The 24,563-nt window shown below is 39.2% G+C and overlaps 1 long non-coding RNA gene and 1 pseudogene across 1 annotated transcript in view; both read right to left on the reverse strand.

The window, feature by feature from the left end:
• The window catches only part of LOC122205377, a 150,285-nt gene that overhangs the window by 5,339 nt on the left and 120,383 nt on the right, over positions 1 to 24,563 (reverse strand). Inside the window, exons 3-4 of the long non-coding RNA XR_006196023.1 lie at positions 19,309 to 19,393; positions 8,768 to 9,009 (exon numbers count right to left, since the gene is read on the reverse strand). This is a non-coding gene — a long non-coding RNA (uncharacterized LOC122205377). The remainder of the gene's footprint in view (positions 1 to 8,767; positions 9,010 to 19,308; positions 19,394 to 24,563) is intronic.
• On the reverse strand, positions 14,950 to 16,393 carry LOC122205376 (annotated as a pseudogene).

Consider the following 24,563-nt stretch of genomic DNA (forward strand, 5'->3'; position numbering starts at 1 on the left):
CTGAGTTTGTATACAGGTTTTTGTGTAAACTTAAGGTTTCATTTATTTAGGACAAATGCCCAAGAATGGGATTACTAGATTATATGGGAAAAGTATATTTAATCTTATAAGAAACTGCCAAAATGTTTTCAGGGTGGTGCAGGTACCATTTCTCATTCACAATAGAAACAGAAATGTGTGGCTGTGAATTCTACCCAACATTTGATTGTGTGTGTGTGTGTGTGTGTGTGTGTGTGTGTGTGTGTGTGATTGTCACCATTCAAATCAGTAGGTAGTGGTATCTCATCGTGGTTTTAATTTGCATTTCCAAATGGTTAGTGAACATCTTATTCTTTCTTCATTCCTCAAGTTTCAAATTTCCTTCTGTCTGAAGAACTTCCTTTTTAATTTTTGTAGAGCAGATCTGCTGGCACAAATCCTCTTAGTTATCTTTCATCTGAAAATGTGTTTTTTTTGGGGCGCCTGGGTGGCGCAGTCGGTTAAGCGTCCGACTTCGGCTCAGGTCATGATCTCACAGTTCGCGAGTTCGAGCCCCGCGTCGGGCTCTGGGCTGACGGCTCAGAGCCTGGAGCCTGCTTCCGATTCTGTGTCTCCCTCTCTCTCTGCCCCTCCCCCGTTCATGCTCTGTCTCTCTCTGTCCCAAAAATAAATAAAAAAAAAAAAAAAACGTTGAAAATGTGTTTTTTTTCACCCTAATTCCTGAAGGATATTTTGCTGGATATGTATATAATACATATGTAAAAGTATACAGATTATATAAAAACCTATATCTGTATCTATATCTGGATCAATAGATATAGATACACTTACATATGTAATTACATAGTTGCGTATAATTCTAGATTGCTAGTACTCCCCATTTCTCTGTTATCTTCAGTCTACTTTTGGGCCCATTTAAATTTTAAATTTCAGTTATTATGTATTTCAAGTCTCAAATTTTCCTTTGATTCTTCTTCATATCTTCTATTTGCTAGGATTATCTGTTTTTCCATTTGTTTCAAGAGTACTTGTTCCAAGAGTGTTTATAACCTCAACATAGAGTGTTGAGGTATCTCTATGATACCTTCTCTGAAGTCTTTGTGAATTGGAAGTATATAATTCTAATATGTCATCTTTTCCCATGCAATCTGTGGCTTCTTTTTTTTATATGGTGGGAAATTTTTAATTGTATCCTGGACATTTTAGATATGTTATGAGACTCTGGATCTTGTTTAAATCCCATAGAAAGGGCTGATATTTTTGTTTTAGTTGTCAGTTAACCTGACAAGGTTCAGGTCACAAGATCCAACCGGCCTTTTGTGGGTGTTCGTTCCCATGTTAGTTCAGATTCCAAAGTTTCTGCAATGCTATTAGGACTTTTTCCTATGGGTGAGCTCCCCAGTGGTCAATCTGGAACCTGGGTGGCTGGCGTCCAGTTACAAATCAAAATCAAATCCATGCACGAGCAGCCAAGAAGATCCCAAGCCCTTTGTTTCCCATGACCTCCCCATTACATTCCTATTTTCTAGGGCTCCTCTTTTCAGTCCTCTCTCCAAAAAGCTGATAACTTCGTTACCCTGCTCTCCTGCACACTTTTGTGACTGTGTTTTTGCATTTGGGCCAAACAGCAGGAAGACAGAAAGGCTTTGCCCCATCCTCCCGGATTTACAGCTCTGCTGATAAGAGAGGAAGGCTCTTCCTCCAAGATTTGGCTTCTGCAGATTCCTGTTGCATGACAGTCTCTGCCATCACTGCAGTGCTCAAGAGATTGCCTGAAGTTTGGGAAGTATGAAAGCAGAGAGGAGAAAAACAAACACTCTCTTTCTCCCTTTTTAAGCCTGAACTAGAATGCCTTCTCCGGAGCTCACTCGGTATCAATGCCTACTTTTGGGTTTCAGACTGTTGCATTCAACCTTGGGGGATCCTGGAGGGGAAGAAAATGATAAACTCATTGCTGGTTCAGTGGCATTCTGAATTCGCCTTCTTCCCAAGTCCCCTGCTACTATTAACTTTTCTGAGTTCTCAAATAGTGGCTCCATGCCTCCCATACAGACTTTATAGTTGTATTCAGTGGGAGAGACAGGGTGGAGTAAACTTACTCCAACTCATGCAGAATTAGAACATTACTTTATATTTTGAAAAACAACTTAATTTTCCTTCATTACTCTTCCAAGGTTATTTGTTCATTTAAAGTTTTATAGCTTTTCTTAAGAAAGTTATAGTAATTAGCATTTTCTTAGGAAATTGTCCTGATTTAGATGCAAATTTAAAAATTTATTAACAGAGATTTAAGTAGCTTATATTTCCAATTATCATATTCTCTTCTGTATGTAAGGTGTCAGGTAGTTTCTTTCTAATGTTATACCTGGGTCAATTTACTTTTTTTCTCTTGATTACTTGTGTGAACACTTAATCTATTTTGCTGTGCTTTATGGAGACCCAAAACTTGTGGGCTTTTTGTTTTCTGATATATTAATTTATGCTTTTATCCTGAACCATTTCTTTTGTCATTCTTTGACTTGAATCCTTTGTTCATTTATTTTCATTTATTCGACTTTTAAAATAGAGCTCTTATAGATGTCATTTTCCACTCAATCTCATGTGTAGTGCATGATTATTTTCTAAACACCCTATAATTGGACTTTTATTTCCTTTTGGCCAAGAAATTATTGAAATGGGTGATCTTATTTTTTTTTAAGTTTATTTATTTATTTTGAGAGAGAGAGAAAGAGAGAGAGAGAGTGCAAGCAAGAGAGAGACAAGGAGAGAATCAGAAGCAGGCTCTGGGCTGTCAGCACAGAGCCTGTCATGGGGCTCAAACTCCTGAACAGTGAGATCACGACCTAAGCCGAAATCAAGAGTCGGATGCTGAACCAACTGAGCCACCCAAGCACCCCATATTTTATTTTATTCTTACGTGATCATTTTAACTCCCAGTGTTTGTATTTTTTGTTAAACTATTTTAAAATTAATTCCCAAGTTTATTTCACGGAGGCCAGAGAATAGGACTGTCCTCAACTGAACATTTCTGTGACCTAATATATGTCATATAGTAACACATACCATTAGGTTTTGAGAAAAATGAGCATTTTTAGTTGTAAGATATAAATTCTTCTCTAATAAATCAATTTTACCATACACATTATCTAAATGCTCTGTATCTTTATTCACTTTAATCTAGCTCATCTGTTCAAGACTGAAAGTGTGTTAAATTCTAGTACAGCCATTTTTCGACAATTTATACTTGTATTTTAGGGTCTGCCTTATAGTTTTATGGTATATTAAGGCTTATGCATAAATGTTCATTATGGGTATATGTTCTCTGTGAATAAAGATATGCTCATTACCAAAGTAACCCCAAAATTTAACAACATAAACATAGTCTTCATTCATTTAGCATATTCACTTTGAATTTTACTATGTCTGGATGGCACCTCGGCTTTATTAAAATTATTACTATTATTATCATCAATATCACTATTTTCAATTTGCTTGATATTTTCTTTTTTTAATACTTATTTTTTGGAAAGACTGCAAGTGGGGGAGGGGTAGAGAGAGGGGGACAGAGGATCTGAAGCAGGCTCTGCACTGACAGGCTGACAGCAGTGAGCTTGATGGGGGGCTCGAACTCACTAACTGCAGTATCATGACCTGAGCCCAAAGTCAGATGCTCAACCAACTGAGCCACACAGGTGCCCCACAATTTTCTCGATATTTTCTTATTCAATCTTTTTACCCCCTCTTTTAGTCTGTCTCTCTTTGATATGCCTTACGAGGATAGTTGGTTTCTGATGGATTTAGAGAGAGAAATATAAATTAAATCACAAATAAGACCAAAGAATACACAGATGAACATTTAGAAGATTTTAGGGTAGGAAGGAATGTTTTAAACATGCAAACAAAAGACAAAACCACGAAGAGAAACATAAATTTGTTTGACCACATAGCAACGAACACCCTTACTCATCATAAAATATCATAATCATAAAATATCATAAATTAGACGGATAAAGATTGGATCACGGCAGAAAAAAATCTCATTATCCTTCCATATAAAGCACTCTTGTGAGTCCACATTAGCAAGACAATTGAAAATATGGATAAAGGATAATGGAAAAGCAATTCACAAAAGACTAAATTCAGATGGTCACCAAGCATACGAAAAACCATTCAACCACATTTATAATTGTGGAAATAGGCATTATAATGAAAACAAAAAACTTTTTTTTTTTGGATTTCATGTTGGCAAAAATTACTGAATATGTACTCAGCCCCAGACTGGCTAAGGCTGAGTAGCGGACACAAATCACATGTGCTTCTATTCTTCCATCCTTCACTGAAGTTAAACATCACTAATTTATCTTAGCATCCTTAACTGCTAAAGATAAACTACATGTGGTCTTACAGCCAGTCCTCATAAAGGAAGACCAGGTCACCACTACTAATTCATTGATGCTAGTACTCCAGATTGAATCAATCTGGCATCCCTAAAGTTTGATGAAAGTGCCTGTTATACATGGTTAGCCTTGGCAGCCTGATTCAATAATATGACTTTTTAAATGTTTATTTATTTTTGAGAGAGAGACACACACACAGTGTGAGCAGGGAAGGAACAGAGAGACAGGGAGACACAGAATCTGAAGCAGGCTCTAGGCTCTGAGCTGTCAGCACAGAGCCTGACGCGGGGCTCAAACCCACAAGCTGTGAGATCATGACCTGAGCCGAGGTCGGACGCCCAACCAACCGAGCCACCCAGGCACCCCAATATGATTTTCTTTTTAAGTTATAATGATCATATCCTTTAACCAGGCATCCTCTCTAAGTAGATAATCAAAGATGAACACACATTTATGTACAAGGCTGAAATTCAGAGTACTAATTACAAAAGTGAAATGCTGGGAATATTGGCAATTAGCTTAATGTAAAATAATAAGAGAATGGTTAAAGCACATTCAATGCATACGGAGAACATTTACAATTAGTATGCTTATGTTTTCAAAAAAGTGTAATGCTATAAATATGCTCAATACGTCTTGCTAAATTGGGAGGGGGGAGGCAAGAAACACACTCGTGTAATGTGAATCCAAAAAAAATACACATAGGAAAAAAAACTATGCAAGGAAACACATAAATATGTAATAATGTTCATCTTAGGATAGAGCAATCACTATGGTTATTTTATTCACTGTATTTTAAGCCACAGACTATACCTTTGTGTCCATATCCAGACAGTGTTGAGGAGGTCATACGGAGGATGTAACTGCCAGTTGACCCTTGAGCTGGATCCAGGCAACTGAAGGTTCCCCACCACCTGCCCTGTCCTTGGAATATACCTTCTACCTACCATTTCCACCGTGGGAAGCATTTTCAAGGAAGTAGCCTTGACAGAGCAAAGTTGTGTTGAGGCCCTCTGGATGGTATATGTGACTAAACCCAGGTCAGGCCTCTATATAAACTTTTAAGATTCTGGCAGGTGGGTGCAGAGGTCTACTGATCTTTCAGCCTGCAAGTCTCATACCTAAGTTTGCTCACTTATTGAACCTGCCATCTATCAGTCTGGAGTGGTCTGCCTCTTTCTTAGATCTCTTTGTGCCCTCCATGCCTAGGGGCAAGTTTCAGATTACTCCTGGGAAACTTCCAAATTTGAGAACCAACAACATAGATATTATGAAATATGTATCAGTGGTATGCTATGGTTAAGTAATTTAATATTGTAAACCTCCCAAAATGTCTACATCTTTGTTTAATGCTCATTTGTTTACTTTGAGAGAGAGAGAGAGATAGAATGTGTGTGAGCGGGGGAGGAGCAGAGAGAGAGGGAGAGAGAGAATCCCAAACAGGCTCTGTGTTACTAGCACAGAGCCTGACACAGGGCTTGATCCCAGAAACCATGAGTTCATGACCTGAGCCGTGATCAAGAGTTGGATGCTTAACCACCCAGGCACCCCTCAAAATGTCCATGTCTAATACAAAAATGTTTTTCAAATTCTGGAAACATCATGGTTTCCAATGATCTATTGTGTATAAACCACTCTAAAACTTAACGTCTTAAAATTATTACTATTATTATCTTTTATGATTGTGTTGGTTAATTGGGATCAGTTGACTGAGTCTCACTTGGTTCTCATGTGATTCCAATTAGACAGAGGCTCTGGCTGGAGTTACCTAGAGGGTCAACAGGACGTCCAAGATGGCTTCTTCACTCACATGTATGAAACTCAGTGCATCTCTCTGTAGTTCTTGCTCTAAAAGAATAGCCCAGACTTTTTACATGGTGGCTCACAGCTTCAGTAGACAGGAAGCAGAACTTCTGGATCTGTTAAGAGTGATGACTGGAGATGGCATGGCATTACTTCTGTCATATTCTAATGGTCAAGCAGATAGAAAACCTATCTAGATTCAAGGGGGTGGAAAAATACACTCTACCTCTTGATTGGGAAGTAGTGAGATCACATCACAGAAGATCATGGGGAATGAAAATTATTATTGTGGACCTCTTTGGAAATTATACTCTGTCCCTCAGTATTAGAAGCAAATATGTCACTTATTTTTTTAGTTTATTTTTGAGATAGAGAGAGAGAGAGAGAGAGAGAGCAGGGGAAGGGCAGAGAGAGAGAGGGAGAGAGAGAATCCCAAGCAGGCTCCACACTGTCAGCGCAGAGCCCGATGTGGGGCTGGAACTCCCACAAACTGTGAGATTGTGACCTGAGCCAAAATCAAGAGTTAGATGCTTAATAGACTCAGCCACCCAGGTGCCCTGCAAATCTGTGACTTTTAAAGATATCTTAGCTATTCTTTATCTTGCCAGCCTCATACCTAAGGATTCTAATCCTTCAAAGAGCGTTAATGTACTCAATGTGTCTTAAGCTGATGTAAAGTCTAAAAAACAGGAACTTCTCTTATTTCACTACTTGATAAAGGACCAATTTGCAGTAGCTTAATTTATCCCTTATGGAATGTGATTTGATCTCAGACTTACAATGTTTGCAAACTTGAACAGTTTAAAATGAAATAACATACTCCACTAACTTCTGTTCATCCTGTTAATCTGTGCCTTGTTTTCCTCTAGCCAGATGTTTCTTATACTTCATTTGCCTAACAATATTCAGACTAGGAAACGATTCTAGCATTAAAATGATGCACCAAACATACCCACATTTATTTTCCATATCCTTGGCTCTTTCTAGATCTGTCTTGCATTTTTCAACATCCTTAATTTCTATTGAACCCAGATGGAATCTATGTTTGCCAGGAAAAAAAGAAAACCAAACATGCGACAGTATTTTATATTCTTCCATGCTACATGGGTGAGGTCTGAAGATATAATATGCTCTTTAAGATCATGCACACCAGGCATTTGGTTGAGGAAAGTGTGGTAGGCAACTTCTGAAATGGCCCCTGAAGACCCCTCCCTCCTGATATTCATGCCCTTTGTAATTCTTTCTCCTTGAATGTGGGTTGCACTTCATGACTTACTTCCAACAAATAAAATATGGCTAAAGTGTTGGGATGTCACTTTCACGATTAGGTTACAAAAGACTCTGCTTTCCATTTTGCTCACGCTCTTTCACTCTCTCCCTCACTTGCTCTGAGGAGAAGTCACGGGATGCCCTATGGAGAGGTCCGCGTGGCAAGGAACTCAGGTCTCTGGCCAACAGCCAGCAAGAACCAGCAGCCTGTCAATAGCCATGTAGCGACCTTCAGAGTGGAACTTCTGAAGCCTGTCCATGGCCGTATGTTCCGAAGCAGAGCCTCCCACCGCCCAGCCCGGAGATGACTGCAGCCCTAGGCAGCATCGTAACTGCAACCTCGTGAGATGCTATGCACCAGAAAACCCAGCTCAGCAACACTTAACATCCTAAGCTTCAGAAAACGTCAGATACTAAATGTTTCTTGTGTAAAGCCCTAAATCTTAGGGCAGTTTGCCACGGCAGCAGCAATTTGGGTACTAGGATCCATAAAGAAAGCTCATGTCTTTGACTATAGAACAAAGAAGAGGGCCTCTGTGGTCCAAAGAGTATGGAGGCAATCAGCATTATTATTCTTTTCTCTTTTCTCTTGCTTCTTCATCCTGAGGGCAGTCCTGGTAGCAGGTCTGCACACAGAGTGGGGGGGATCCAACTCTGAAAGAAACTCTGGCTGTCTAGTCAGAGGACCTGGAAAAGGCACCACAAGGGGCAGAAAGTGGAGGGAAGATCCCAGGGAGTAGACTACTGGAGGAAGTTGTTCTCATTCATGAACCACAAGTGAGTGGAACAGACACGGAGAAGCATGGCTTTGAGAACCGAACGACAATATAAACCACTAGCAGCCCTGACTAATCCCTCTAAAGGGCATGGACGAAGCAGACCCAAGCAACACAGAAAAGTCTTTGAAAACGAAACTTATGTTCGAGTCACCACCCACAGAAAGAGAGAACTTGTATTCTAAACCTAACTGGATTGATGGCCTGCTAAAACAAAACAAAGCAAAATAAAAATAACTGACATCTTCAGAGGACTTTAAAAGGACCCAGAATGTCACAGTGTAATGTCCAAAACATCCAGGATATAACCCCAAATTACTTAAGAGAAAAAGAAAATTTTGACCACTTTTCAAAGGAGAAGACAGGCAACAAATACAAACCCAAAGATCGCCTAGATATTTGTTATCAGACGAAGATGTTCAAGCACCCATTATACCCATGCTCCCTAAAGAAAAGGTGAATTTTCTTCCTGTTTTTTTTTTCTTTTCTTTTTTTCTTTTCCTTAACTTTTACTGTTGCATGCAGAGATAACACTTCACCTACCTAGAGGTATTTCTTCCATAGAGCCTTTGTGTTCAAATTGCTTTTTTCCCCTTTTTCTTTTTTCTTTTTTTTCTTAACTTTTACTGTTGCATGCAGAGATAACACTTCACCTACCTAGAGGTATTTCTTCCATAGAGCCTTTGTGTTCAAATTGTTTTTTTCCCCTTCTTAGCTTTTACTGTTGCAGCAGAGATAACACTTTACCTACATAGAGGCATTTCTTCCATAGAAAGGCGGACATTCTGAAAACGCATAGAAAAGTAGAATTTTAGAGCGGAGAAACTGTAAAATGAACCAGATAGAAACTTAAAAACTAAAAAATACAATATCTGAAATTTTTAAAAATTACTGGATGGCTCCAATGGAGGAAGGGATGACAGAGGAAATGTTTAGTGAACTTGAAAATAGATAAATAAAAATGATCCAATCTGAAGTGCAATCAAAAAAAGATTAGGAAAGGGGTGCCTGGGTGGCTCAATCAGTTAAACATCTGACTTTGGCTCAGGTCATGATCTCATGATCTTATGGTTCATGAGTTCAAGCCCCATATCAGGCTCTCTGCTGTCAGCGCTGAGTCCTCTTCAGATCTTCTGTCTCCCTCTCTCTCTGCTCCTCCCCCATCTCAAAAAATAAATAAACATTAAAAAACAATTTTAGGGGCGCCTGGGTGGCGCAGTCGGTTAAGCGTCCGACTTCAGCCAGGTCACGATCTCGCGGTCCGTGAGTTCGAGCCCCGCGTCAGGCTCTGGGCTGATGGCTCAGAGCCTGGAGCCTGTTTCCGATTCTGTGTCTCCCTCTCTCTCTGCCCCTCCCCCCTTCATGCTCCGTCTCTCTCTGTCCCAAAAATAAATTAAAAAAAAAAAAAAAATTTAAAAAAAAGGGGGGACACCAGGGTGGGACAGTTGGTTAAGTATCCAACTCCTGATTTCGGCTCAGGTCGTGATCTTATAGTTTGTACGTTCAAGTGACACGGAGCCTGCTTCGGATCCTTTCTCTCCCTCTGTCTGCCCATCGTGCTCACTCGGGCTCACTCTCTCACTCTTTCTCCCAAAATAAATAAATAAACATTAAAAAAAAATTTTTTTTAAATATTAGGAAAAAAAGAATAAAGTCATAAGTACCTTTGGGACAATATCAAAGTCCTAATATTCACATCACTGGAGTCTCAGAAGGAAAGAAGAAATTGATTGATGCAAAAATGCATACATTTGAAGAAATTATATATAAACACTTCTTACGTTTTGTGAAAGACATAAATTTACAGATTCAAGAATTTCCGAGAACCCTACATGGGATAAACTAAAGAACAAAACAAAACCCATGCCTAGCCAGACATATCATAATCAAACTACCAAAACCCAAATATATATATAATATATATAGTATATATATAGTATAGATAAAGACAATATATTTATATTACATAAAACACACAGGGAAACAATTTGAACGACTATGGATTTCTCATCAAAAACCATGGAGGCCAAAGACAGTAAAATAACTTCCAAGTGCTAACAAAAAAGGAATCGTCAACCCCAAATTCTATATCCAATAAAAATCTTCAGGAGTAATGGCAAATGAAGACATTTTTGGCTGATGGGAAACTAGAACTAGGAACCAACAGACCTGTTCTAAAAGAAACACTAAAGGAAGATCTTAAAGATGAGGAAAAATAATGCCAGAGGGAATCCTGGAACTACAGAAGTAAAGAGTAACAGAAATGATAGATATCAAGGTAAATATAATAGGTTACTTTTCTCCCTTTGAGTCCTTTAAATATAACTATCAAATGCGAAAAGTGTAACACTGTCTGGTGAGCCTTTCAATGTCAGTATGTGAGTATACATTACAACTATAATACAAAGAAAGGAGTAGAAAGGGACCTATGTGGATGTAAGGCTTCTACATTTCTACATGTTCCAATTAAAAACAGAAACTGGCATGTTAGATTGTAAAGCAGACTCAGCTATATGTTGATGACAGGAAATCCACTGTATATATAAACATACAGATCGATAAAAGTAAAAGGTAAAAGATATATTATGAAAACAATCAAAAGAATACTGCAGTAGCCATATTAACATCAGATAGAGTAGACTTTAGAACAAGGAAATATTATCAGGATAACAAAGGACATTAAATTTATTGTTAAATACTAATAAAGGGATGAATTCTCTAAGAAGACATAATAATATTAATACATATGCTCCTAATAACAGGCATCAAACTATGTGAAGCAAAAACTGATACATCTAAAAGAACAGATTAACAAATATAGTTGAAGATATCTACAGTCCGTGATCAATAGAACCAGATGGAAAATCAGCAAGGATATAGGAGTTTTAACACTAACTGCCATTTATAGAACATTCCATCCAACAATAGCAGAATACAAATTATTTCCAAATATTCATAGGACAGTCACCAAGACAGATCATATTCTAGGTCATAAAACAAGTCTTAACCAATTTACAAATGTTGAAATCACACACAGCCCTACATCGTATGGCTCACTATAAATGGAATTACGCTAGAAATGAATAACATAAAGACATCAGGAAAATTCCAAAACATTTAGAAATTAACCCATGGGCAAAAGAAAAAAAAAAACTCAAGGGAAATTAGAAAATATTTTTACCTGAAATAAAATGAAAATGCAATGTATCATAATTTATGGGATGGGTAAAGTTAAATGCTTATATTTAAAAAAGGAATATTTTGGGGCGCCTGGGTGGCTCAGTCGGTTAAGCGTCCGACTTCAGCTCAGGTCACGATCTCACGGTCCGTGAGTTCGAGACCCGCGTCAGGCTCTGGGCTGATGGCTCAGAGCCTGGAGCCTGCTTCCGATTCTGTGTCTCCCTCTCTCTCTGCCCCTCCCCCGTTCATGCTCTGTCTCTCTCTGTCCCAAAAATAAATAAACGTTAAAAAAAAAATTTAAAAAAAAAAAAGGAAAATTTCACGTTGATTATCTAACCTCACATGAGGAAACTAGTGAAGAAGAACAAGTTAAACCCAAAATAAGCAGAAGGAAGGAGACAATGTACACATTACTATGGAAGTGCACTCTCCAAATATATGAACAGATATAAATGGAGTGGTAAACAGAAAAATAGTAGAGCAACCAATCAAACCAAAGAGTAGTTCTCCAATAAAACTCTAGCCAGATGAAACATGGAAGAAAAAATATGCAAGTTACCATAATCAGGACTGAAAGGGGAGATAAGACTACAGATCCCTCAGATAGTACAAAGAGAATAAGGGAATACTACGAACAACTCTATGCACGTAAATTTAACAACTTAAATGAGATGGACCAATTTCTTGAAAACTATAAACTACCAAAAGTCACCCCAAACCAATTTTTTTGTGACTGGAAGGTGTTCATCTCAAAAAACTCCCCAGGCTTTATTCAGGACAATTGCCTGCTCCCAGGTGCTGTTTCTCTAGCCTCAAGCTGATTTCCCATCTCCACCCTCCAGCTACCATCAAAGTTTAGTCCCAAATTCTGGCCATTGATTCTCCAGTCCACCCTTTTCCTTAGAAACTTCTAATTTCATACCTTTGCCCTCCCCAGGCTATTTTTATTGAGAAGAATTGATATAATCTTTGGAATCTTGGACAGCGTAGGCTTCCACAGGGAAATTTTTTTTTTTAATGTTTTTTTTAATTTATTTTTGAGACAGAGAGAGACAGAGCATGAACGGGGGAGGGGCAGAGAGAGAGGGAGACACAGAATCAGAAGCAGGCTCCAGGCTCTGAGCCATCAGCCCAGAGCCCGACGCGGGGCTCGAACTCACGACCGCGAGATCGTGACCTGAGCCAAAGTCGGACGCTTAACCGACTGAGCCACCCAGGCGCCCCTTCCACAGGGAAATTTTTGAAGAGTGTCTGATCACCTTCTCTTTCTAGGAGTCCCTCCCCTCTCTCCCTATTATCTGTTGCCAAAACTTCCTCAGCAGCAACATGTGCACTTGGTATTAGGGTACATTCAGAAAGTTTCAAAGCACTTGCTTGCTACTCTGTACATGGCCAAGCCCTCAGTCAAGGGCCTTTCTTCATCTAGCCATACTACGCCCCAAATCAACCAGTTTTCAGGAGCATGTGATTTGTCTCAAGCGTTTTATTTCCTGCTTAAAAGGACCCACAGAGTCCTCAGAGGAACTAAGCTCTTTGTTCAAATAATTGTGGTAAGATTAGGACACTAAAAGGACATCTGCTATAGCTCTTCCTTCTAATTTAAGGAAGAACTCAATGTGTTCTACACAACTTACGTCTGTAGATTCTGGTTTATGGATTAACTTCTAGGGCCCCTCCTCTCTTGTCAGCTTTCCAGTTAGTTTGTGTGAGCGTATAATATGCTGGAAAATACATATACCAAAAGCATAATTCTTGTCTCTGTCTGAAAGTTGATTAAGTAACTTTTATCAATTTCTTATAATTTTGGAGTGGCATCTCCAAACTAATACCGATACTGGACAGGTATCTATTCTCAGCATTCGCCACTGCCTTGACAGGTATGACAGGTACATTCCTGGCAATACTTTGAGAGAACACAGGAGCAATGGAGTTTGTAATAAAAGTTACAATGTTTGAACTTCCCAAGAGCCGCCCCCTTATTTAATATGAATTTCTTTAAACCACCAGAACTGGGCCTCATTCCTCTCCCACACTCCCTGGGAATTCTGAATCCCATCCAGGATCTTCCTTATGATTTAAGACCAGGAGGACATGGTCTTTATGGTGTCTCCCAAACTGGACTTCTCCTCTTAGTTACATACAGACTACTAGTTTCCCATTGAAGTGATCCCCAACTTTGCAGAAATACCTGAAGCCCTTGCCCTGTCTTTTTTGTTTTTTTATAACCAAAACCTGTGGCATGTGCTTCTTTAAGAAAATACAACGTCTGCTCTCCTCTTTCTGTCTTTCAACAGCTAGCAGGCATGGCCTACTGTCCCTGTTACACATAATTACCTCTTTATGCGCTACCCCTTCTTTAAAGAGGTATTTCCCTCTTCTGTTCTCTTGTATCCTTTTCTAAAGCCCTAGGCGTGTTACATTTAGGGCTTGGATTTCACTCATTTTCCACATTTGTAGCACAAATGTCACCAGAGGATTTGTAACAGATTAAGTGAAGAAAAACACAGAGTTCAAGGTGAATGAAGAATTTTAAAAAACTCTCCTGCAACAGATGAACCAAAAGGCCAGTCAATTATTTTCTGCTAGAACATAATTTCGTCAAATAAGTCATAGTTATTCTGAGAACTACAACTAGTTTGATCAATCAAAAAAATCAATTTATATTATTTTTCTCCTTTAGAATGCAGATTTTCAAATTTGAATGCCAGAGGAATTCTTAAAAACACTAACACCTGATTCCCAGGCATGAAGACTCTGATTTAACTTGCATGAGTTGCAACCTAGACATCAAGAATTTTTAAAGTTCCCCGGGTGACTCTATTTTGCAACAGAACGATTTTATCGTGTGCAGCAAATTTATCATGATCAGAACCACCAAGATTTTGATAAGACACAGATTGTTAGGGTGTCTGCTAGGTTTAGATGGGGCCTGAGAATTTCCATTTGTAACAAAACCCCAGCTGAGGCAGTTGCTCTGGAGATCTTCTGTGGGAAGCCCTACTTTAGAGCACTTTTCACGTGCATATGAATCACCTTCTTGCGCCTATGATTCTGTTAAAAGGCAGGCCTGATTCAGCCGGATTGGAGTAGAGATTCTGCATTTCTAGTAACCTCTCCGGAGATACTAATGATACTAATCTGTGAACCATACTGGATACAGCAAAAGATTGGAGTATGGGTAGTTAACCATCAGAGCAGGGAATTCATTAAATACATATGATTTTGTGAAATAGTGGGGAAAAAATTTAGTACCAAAGCACTCTTTTGAAGCAAGTTTTCAACTGTAGTTTCAATATTATTACATGGATACATTAGAAAAACTTCATGATCTCTGAGAAATGACAACAAAACCTGTTTTATGTCACAGAATAAGAAAACCAAAAGTACTTTCTTTTCAGGCTTTTTATATTTATTCTCAAAGTGATTCAACTATGGAGTGATGCATTTTTAGCACTATGAAATCCAGAGTTTTCAAATCCTTTTCCCCTGCAATTCTGTTCATTACAATTCTATAGGCCTGAAGAAACTCTCTTATCTGTAGTTATTCATGCATTCAAGCATTCAGGATGATGTCTGATATGATCAGTCATAAAGGTTGCAATGAAGTAGTAGCTATAATAGTAACCCTCTTGTAATCTGAAAACAACAGGGACTTTGTACAAACAGCTATGAAGTTACCAGGTAGTAACTGTCCATCTGAAAGGAACTGGTCATCTTTTCCTTGGTCAATTAGCACGTCTAGCTGAGAACCTGGATAAGACTTCAAAAGATGAGAGGCATTATAAGCCTTCCACTTACTTTGATCTCTTCCCAAATATCCACTAAAGGCTTGTGTGTGTGTGTGTGTGTGTGTGTGTGTGTGTGTCCCAAAGACAGAGCACTGGGTTGCAAATTGGAACAAATGCTGACACAGATTTGTACTTTCCAGGATTCTTCAAAGTACAGATTAGAGATTCATGTGCTCCCACAGAGTGGCCAGAAATTGACATCCTTTGTGGGTCCACTGGAAAATGGGCATTTATGAGTTGGGCAGCTCCTCAGTTACCTAAGAATACATTCTATAGGTAATTTTCCAAGGATCTTCAATATCATCCACATAAAACCCAGCGCCGTTGCCAAAGTCCCAGCTCTAGCCTTCTCCTTTAAAATTACAGACATGAGGGCTGGTATCTGGAGCAAGGACAAGGCCATGTTCTGAGGCAGCTTGATGAGAACCAGACTTTGATACAAAATTTTGTTCTGTGCAAGTTAAACCAGACAGCCAACTCAGTGCAGAGGATTTTCCAGTTTCTGCCTTTGGTAGTAAGTGATGTGGGAATGCGGGGGTTCGGAGCTGACGGCCAGGAAAGAATTCTTGAGATATCTTCGGTGCAAAAAGGTGGTTTTATTAAAGCACAGGCACAGAACCCGTGGGCAGAAACAGCTGCGCTGGGGTTGTGATGGGTGACTGCTTATGCACTTTCAAGTTGGGCGGAGGCTAGGGATAGTGTCATTTTCTAAGGAATCTTCCTTGGGAGCAAGGTTTCCAGGACCCTGACAGGGCTAGCTGTTATTGTTAGGAAGAGGTCATTTATTTCTGTTTAGTAAATGCTCAGTCATGAGACCTGTCAGATGTACATCAGCGTATGCTTGGAGGATGATTGCCAACATACATTTGGGGGAAGTTTCCAAAGGAATTTTTACATGTTAAAGTAGACTTAGAGGAACCTGGAAGTCAGGATAATGTTAAGCTGAGGTTGACTTTTGCCCTCAGCAAAGTGTCATCATGGAGGCAGCTGACCTCCTACAGGAATGTCACTCTGCCAGTCTCAAGGACTCCTCAATGGGCTGTAAATCGTCAGGAGACTTAATTTTTTTCCTTTGCCTTTGTTGCCCACATCAGTAAGGAGATAGCCAATTTTATTTTGCAGTTCAGTTCAACACTGTCATGTTCCAAACCTTTCTACAATCTCCAAAGCCTTTGTTGCTAGAAATCTGTTTGAATGTCATTCTTCTCCTGACCTATTGATACCTGCTTTTTTGTCTGCACTAAAGAACAGATCTGGGATTGGCGGCGGTGGGGAAAGAAGCAGCAGCTGGAATGGAAAGGCGGGGCCTCTGCTCTGTCTTTTTAAGGTAGAAGTGTCTAATGCCCCAGAATGCCTCCCAAAACATTGATAATATATATGTTTGTCAGTTTTACTGAAATATAATTTACTTACATAAAGCTCACCCAATTAAAGTGCAAAATTCAATGGTTTTAGTCCATTTACAGAGCTGTGCAGCCATCATTATGATCTAATTTTAGAATATTTTCATTATTTCGAGAAGAAACTCCCTACTGAGTGGCAGTCACTTGCCATTCCCGTCGTCTCCCTTACTCTGTGAGCCCTGGGAATCACTAATCGACCTTCCGTCCTTACCTATTCTGAACATTTCCTATAACTAAGATCACACAGGATGCGGTCTTTTGTGCTTGGCTTCTTTCATTTAGCCTATGTTTGTTTCTCCATTATATAATTCTGTCAGCATTACAGACAGGTTTTCTTCAGGTGATATTTAAGAATACTCAGTTTTTTGAAGTTCTTAAATACTGAGAACAAATAGGGTTAATGGGGGTTGGGGGAGAGGGGAAAATGGGTGCTGGGCATTGAGGAGGGCACTTGTTGGGATGAGCACTGGGTGTTGTATGGAAACCAATCTGACAATAAATTATATTTAAAAAAAGGAATATCCAGTTTTTATATCTGTTCATTTTTTTTTTCAAGTGCAAATTATCAGCCCTAACCAAGAATGTAAGAGTAAACCAGTAACCCATATTTATGCTTTTAAGTACATCATAAGAAGTATCAGATTTCACTCTGGCTCTTCTGAGAAGTGGGAGGAACACATGAAGATTCTGTTTGTGGTATAACTGGCTTACCACCACACTAGTGAACCTTCCTAATTTGCTTATCTGGAGTGACAAGCTTCTACGGCTCTAAGTGCATTTCCTGAACTTGAACATGTACAGCTAGTACCTTACTAAAGTTTGCCACCATCCCTTTAGAGGCCTGACAAGTTTTCCGACCAAACGCTATCTGGTAAGTTCATTTGGAAGAAAAAAAGCAAATGCCAAGAACCTTGGAATAAAAGCGTAAGTCTTGTGGTCATTAGTAAAAATCAGTGCCTGAAAAGTACCTATTAATGTGACGATTGGAACAACCAGGCTCATGAATAATGATCTGGGGGCCATTTTCACAGAAGAGTTCTAATGTTACAATTTCATAATTCAGCTTCTGCTAACTACTTTGTATTTTTTTTATTTTCTATGCTTAAACTTAGTAGGCTTAACAATTTCTATGCTCCTTCTACTCTGCAAGTGTTTATCCATTTTTGCATAAATGACGAATCAATTCCTGAATTTTGTTTAGTGCTTTCTATTCTTTGGATAATGAAGGTCTTATTATAGGGTGGAGAGAGAACATTTGGTTTCTTTTGTGTACTTCGCAGGCACACGTTAAAGCAATGGCTTCACTTTCAGGAACTGATGGATTTTTTTGGAAACATCTGAATGTCAGACTTTCAAATTCTGAGAAAATATGTGAATAACCAAATAAAACAGCATCGTAGTGTGATAACCGAACCTTTCAGACTTAAGGTTCTGGATTTTAGAGGCAGTGACAGATACAAAAATGGCAAGAAATACCAGAAAATGATAAAGAATTTGATAAGGCCACCTTTCAAAAATAGGAATAAGATACTTAGCGGATGTTAGTGAAAATAAAATCAGTAATATGTGTATTTCTCTCTTGCAAATTAGGATTATTTTCACCAGGCTGAGAGCTCATGGGTGAAGGTATAGAGGCTTTCGGGGATCAATGCAAGTGAACAAGACAGGTTGGGGTGACACCCCATCTGGGCTCTCTGTAAAACGAGAAGGTTCTATCTGACACCGTTTCCTAGTCTATGGGGGCAGTGGCTTTGAGCTTCTTAATGCTTTGAGAACCTTCCGAAGGCTATGGATCCTCTCCTCAGAAAAATTCATAATTTGCACATAATTCCATAGATTCCAGATGCCCTGAAGATGGCTAATGGGTGAGGGTGCCTGGAGCCCAAATGAGTCATAGACTTCACACAATTCAGCATAGAATAAGTTACATATGTTGGTGATGATGATAATAAATAGCTTTGGTTCACAAAGCGAAGAATGAGGAAAAAACCCACTTATTTTATAAATGGAGTTTCATTTAGGATAGTGACTAGTGACAATGCCTCCCAGATTCTGGCAACAGGCTGTCAGCCTATACTGTTGATACGTTATTTTGAATGCTCATTCTTTTCTGTTTTTAATCAATAATTTTTGGCAACTTGGGAAAGGATCCATGTAAGAACTACTGGCGATTTATTAATGACCTTGTACCAAGCACTCTGATAAGCAACTAGTCTGCATTAGCTCATTTAATACAAACAAATCTTAGTAAACAGATCCTTCCTACTAACGAAGAACTTCAGAATTCTAGTAACTCCCAATGGTCTCACAGTCTATTGTGGGACAGGAACAGCTTTGTTTCATGAAGGGAAGAATGTGTAGAACACAAATCATTTTTTTAATAAAGCCATCTTCGTTGCCCCAGGAATTACTGAAAATTTCTTCCAGATTCTAACAACAGTCTGTTAATACTGCTTTTCACCGTTTGTTGTTTTGGACTGTCATTATCCTCTGGCTCTGTCAGTATTTTAATGTGAACTCTGGACACGGTAAAGTCGGAGCTGCTAGTCAGAGGCCATTTGAGCCCTTCTATGCACCATTCCGACCAGAATTGTCATTTCCATGGCAGAACTCCAACACTGCCATTTGGCTTTCCTATTAGCTTTGGCTTTTCCCCAAAACCAGCTACCTGCATCATAAACTGAAACTTATTCTATGTTTTATACATGCGTACCTTGTTTTCTTTTGCATTCATCCTGGTTTCATGCTAAATACGAAATCAGCTAGAAAACTGCCACTTCCCAATGTTCATTGCAAGGCTGTGAAGAAAAGAACACCGTTTTTGTAAAGACTATCATGCCCACGTTTATTTGGTAAATATTTGCCATTAATGGCAGCAGGTAATGGAAACTGCTCGTCCTGTGATCACCTGCTTTCTTTTTTTTTAGTCTTCTAGCTTCTGTCATTTCCTTCCACCACTCAAAAGCTTTCCTTATGCATATTCCTTTTTCTGGCCTCATATTTTCATGCCCTACACATTCCCCTTGAGTGACTTCATCCAGTCTCTGGCAGTCCTCCACTCCCAGCCCAGACCTCTTTCCAACCTCTTGACTTGTTTAATCATTTACAACTTGGATCGGCCATCCGGTTTTCCATGGGCATCTCAAACTCAACACGTCCAAAATAAAGTTATCACCTTCAACAATCCTTCTACTTCCCGAATCATCCACTTCCCTCCCGCCATTCACCCATAAAGAATTAACCTCTGATGTTGCGCGCTACCCCATACTATTCACCTTCATTAATTTATCCACGTGAAACTCAGAATCCCCTACGTTCATCGATCCACGTGGTATTATCTCGTTAAACGCCATTTTCTGCATATGTAAGTAGGAAGAATAACATCCACTTATCCCAGCGGGGTGGGGGGAGTTGCTACTGTTTTAAGGCTCTTTCAAATCTATTTTTGTGTGATTAAAATGATGGACTATCGTTGAATGAATTTAAGTATAAAACTATCTCTATATGTTTTTTACTTTTGGCTTAGAAAATGTTAATATTTTCATTCAAGCCATCTGGGTGTTGGAAATACGTGCTTTTGATGACTATATGTGAAAACTATTTTTTGCATCTTTAAAAATTATTGAAGGAATGCTACTTACTAAATTTGTTTTCCATTTTTCTGACCACAAGTGACAATTAACTTGCAGTTCAAAAGACAAACTTGAAGTATATTTAAGCTGTCCCAAGTGAACACCACAGATATCAAATGATCAGATGAAGATAGGGATAGCTGTAGATGACTCAAATGTTTCCTTGACTTACCACTGTCTTTTGTCTGCATGTAATTTTCTTTCATATTAAAAAAAAAAAGTCCTTTGGTACCATCTACTCCTGTATTGCTTTGCCACGCTTAAAACATTTTATTCCCGGACACTACAGTTTTGAAATTACTCCCTGCAAGTCTCTTGAAGAAAATAAATTGAATTTCCATTCCCCCAGCTTGTTTCTTAACAAACAGCAGACGGAGAAAGTTTGAGACTCACGAAACACAGAACTACATGAATATTTTGTTATAATCAGACATTTCCCTTCTGATTCTTCCTCTGACCCTAAGGCGACACGGTGCCCGAGGAAACAATATTTTATGTGCTAGGTACACAATCTGTGCAACAGTTTTCCTTTAAAATATGGAGATCTACTTTTATAATCTGAACCATAAAATGGGGCGAATTTTCAAGTAGTCTCATCCATTTTATGGATAAACATTCAACAAATGACTAGACTGCCAAAATAAATTCTCCGAGGGAAGTTGGCTGAAGCAATAAGACCGGTAAAAGAAATCCAACAAAGTAAACAGAGTCTTCCTCTATGCAACACATACACTCAGATGTATGTAAAACTATGTAAAACATACACTCAGATGAAAATCAGACTTTTCCAATTTTTTTTTTTAACGTTTATTTATTTTTGAGATAGAGAGAGACAGAGCATGAACGGGGAAGGGTCAGAGAGAGAGGGAGACACAGAATCCGAAACAGGCTCCAGGCTCTGAGTGGTCAGCCCAGAGCCCGACGCAGGGCTCGAACTCACGGGCCGCGCGATCGTGACCTGAGCCGAAGTCGGCCGCTTAACCGACTGAGCCACCCAGGCGCCCCCAGACTTTTCCAATTTTTGACAGTGGTAAGAGAGGATGAATCAGCTGACATCTTCAGTGTGTGCAACTCCAAGTGGGTGATACTGATTTAGAAGTAAAAGTAAGTGGTATTAAGACAGTGATATTGAAATGGTCATAGATGGAATAACAATAGGCCAAGTATAGGTTCATCCATTTAGTCATTATTCAATATACATTGAACACCTGTTATGTCTAGAGTCCGTATCAGTTTCTGGAAAGAATCAACCATTTTCTTAGAATTTATAACAAAATTTACTCATCAGCTTGTAGATGCAACTGGACCTCCTTCCTCCAGTATATTCTATTTGAATCCATTTTCCACATACAAGCCAGAATTAACTTTGTGAAGTTAAAATTTAGTTACATGGTTAAGCTCAAACTCCCCAATATGGTTTACAAAGACCTTTACGGTGTGACTCTTGCTTACCTCTTCTGCCTTGCTGTTCCACCTAGCTCCCTGATCATAATGAATTACTAACCATTCACAGAGTAAGTCAGGCAGTTGCATTCTGTTTCTCCTGGCCAAATGCTTTTCCTCCTCTCCTTGTCTCACCCTTTTCCTCTGACCTTCAGTTTCTAACCTAAACATCTCCTTGGCTAAAACTTCTCCAAGGACTAAAACATGGTTAGGTGAGCCTCTTAGGCAGCAAATGTTCTACTCCCGAGCTATACCCACAGGCGAACCTTTTTTTTTTTTATGTTCATTTTATTTTTGAGAGACAGAGGGAGAGAGAGAGAGAGAGACAGTGCGAGTGGGGAAGAGGCACAGAGAGAGGGAGACACAGAATCCAAAGCAGGCTCCAGGCTCTGAGCTGCCAGCACAGAGTCCAACACGGGCACAAACCCAGGAACCAGGAGATCCTGATCTGAGCTAAAGTCCGATGCTTAACCAACTGAGCCACACAGACGCCCCCTGCAGGTGAACCTCTTATGCACCACATAACACCCCAGGCCTTACACCTTGTAGCCCCTAACACAGCAAGTGATTTACTTGCCTGCCTCCTACTAGACTATATATCCCTCAAGGACAGGAAATATCCCCTCATTTGCTCTGGAAATCTCCTGATGTGAAATAGAGCCTTGGCACATCTTAGTGATGATTTGCTAAGTAAGTGGAAAATTAAACCGTGTATTCTTCCCCTTGATTTTGGTAAGACCATTTGACGGTGGCAGCCGTGGGAGGTAAGGGAAGTTATCCCCAGCCTCACTACTTGACTACATGAATTGAGATATCTGATGGTAAATGCACACACTTGAACATATTCCCTTTTCCCCTCCCTCACACATTTTAGTTCTAATTTATCATTAAAATGTTTCATCCTGAAATCAATAAACACCCCAATCTTTCCCACTGAGAATATTCCGTGACTTCTTCTTGCTCTATGTTTTATGATGGATCAAAATACAAGGCATCTCCAAAATCAACTTAAAGCTTTTTCTTTTCTTTTGAGAGCAGGGTGAAAACTAAAATGAACTAATCTAGAAAAATAAAAAGAATTCCGTCCAAATAAATTGTTGTTGTCTGCACAGTGTAACACATAAAAAGTACTGAACTTCTTAAAATGTTTTATGTCATTGGTATTTTTCTTTAAATATTTATTGATATGGATATGGCACTTCAGTGTTACAGCATAATTTTAAGCTATATCTATAGATTCCAAGATCAAATCCGGAAAGTGAATAAACCTCCATCTATGTATATTTGACTGGGAGGGATTAGATCAAAACACAACAGTTATCTATGGTTGAATTTTATTTTCATCTTTCACTCTTCTATATTTTCCCACACTTTCACAATGAGCAAGTCAAAAAGAAAACCAATAAACATGCTTACACACAGGAATGAACAGAAAAGATAGTGACATCATTCAAACAGAAATTAGTAAATATGGGTGGTCTGTAAGTTTCTTGCTATCTTTAAAATTCTATAATTTTATGACTTCTCAATGTACTATGCACACAAATGTAGATTTGTCTACACTAGACACAATAGGGATCCAGATCCCTACAGAAATGCGTGGCAAATGTTCTTTCACAATAGAAGTAATTAATGGAACAGTTTACATATGACTTTGGTCATAATAAACAGTGAATGCCTTGCACATAGTAGGCACTCCTTAGGTGTTAAATGAAGAAATCCAGCAATTGGTCAACGAATGGTAAATGACCTTGGTGTTAAAATTCTGTCTCTGCTGCCCTCCAGTGGCTCACGTGCTTAACTCTGAAAGACTTCAAAAGAGAAAATCAAGTGTCTTCCATTCCCAGATCCTTATTTGAAGGGACTATTGACTGTTCAGATTTTGGGGGCTTGGTATTCATTTTGGACAAAGTTTTATATATGTCCTCTGTGATATTACCTTGGTAGGTCAAGATCAAATGCATTATCTGTCTCCTCCCACCTGAAGAAGGTCAAACTGAAGCAATAGTTACAGATGGGGTCAATAAACACGAATATTTGTACATTCATACTTCATAGAGATTTTTCATTTGTGTCACCATATTAAACTTCTAGTAAGAATCTGTGCTGATAATAATGAAAATAATTGCAACTCTTTTATTAGAAAGTTCTGGGGGCGCCTGGGTGACTCAGTCGGTTGCGCGTCCAACTTCGGCTCAGGTCATGATCTCTTGGTTGGTGGGTCTGTGCCCCACATCGGACTCTGTGCTGACAGCTAAGGGCCTGGAGCCTGCTTCGGATTCTGTGTCTCCCTCTCTCTCTGCCCCTCCTCCGCTCACGCTCACGCTCTGTCTCTCTTGGTCTCTCAAAAAATAAATAAACATTAAAAAAATAGAAAAGAAAAAGAAATCGTTCTGGCCCCTTGTTCAGATACAAAGGCATGATAGTGTTGTCAAGTGCCATTAGGCATGAAGGTTCGCATCCATAGTACACCTTAAGGAGCATCCCAGAACTCTTAAACTTACGTATCATCTTGGTGTAGTACTGTAGAAAAATGTTAACTTAGCAGCGAACACCATCAGCAAATATCAGCGCCGCAATCGGTGAACATTAGAACCGTATTTTTATATCGCCTTGGTCTGTGGGGGTTATATCCTGAATTCAGGTAGTTGGTCAGTAGAATGATCGCAGGAAGAAACCTTGTTTCTAGAGAAACCTTGTTTCTGAAACCTTGTTTCAGTCTCAGTGCTTTGACATTAGCTATGATCTACTAGATATCCTGCTTCTGGCCTCATCCTGTGGTTTTAGACAACAATCTCCAACTGAGTTATCTTCTACATGACTTCCTAATGTGTTTATCTTCCCCTGTTACTGTAGTTCTTCTGGAATATCCTTTTAATGTTAGCCAAGGAGT

Source organism: Panthera leo, chromosome D4 (genome assembly GCF_018350215.1).
Source record: "Panthera leo isolate Ple1 chromosome D4, P.leo_Ple1_pat1.1, whole genome shotgun sequence".
NCBI classification, from domain to species: domain Eukaryota; kingdom Metazoa; phylum Chordata; class Mammalia; order Carnivora; family Felidae; genus Panthera; species Panthera leo.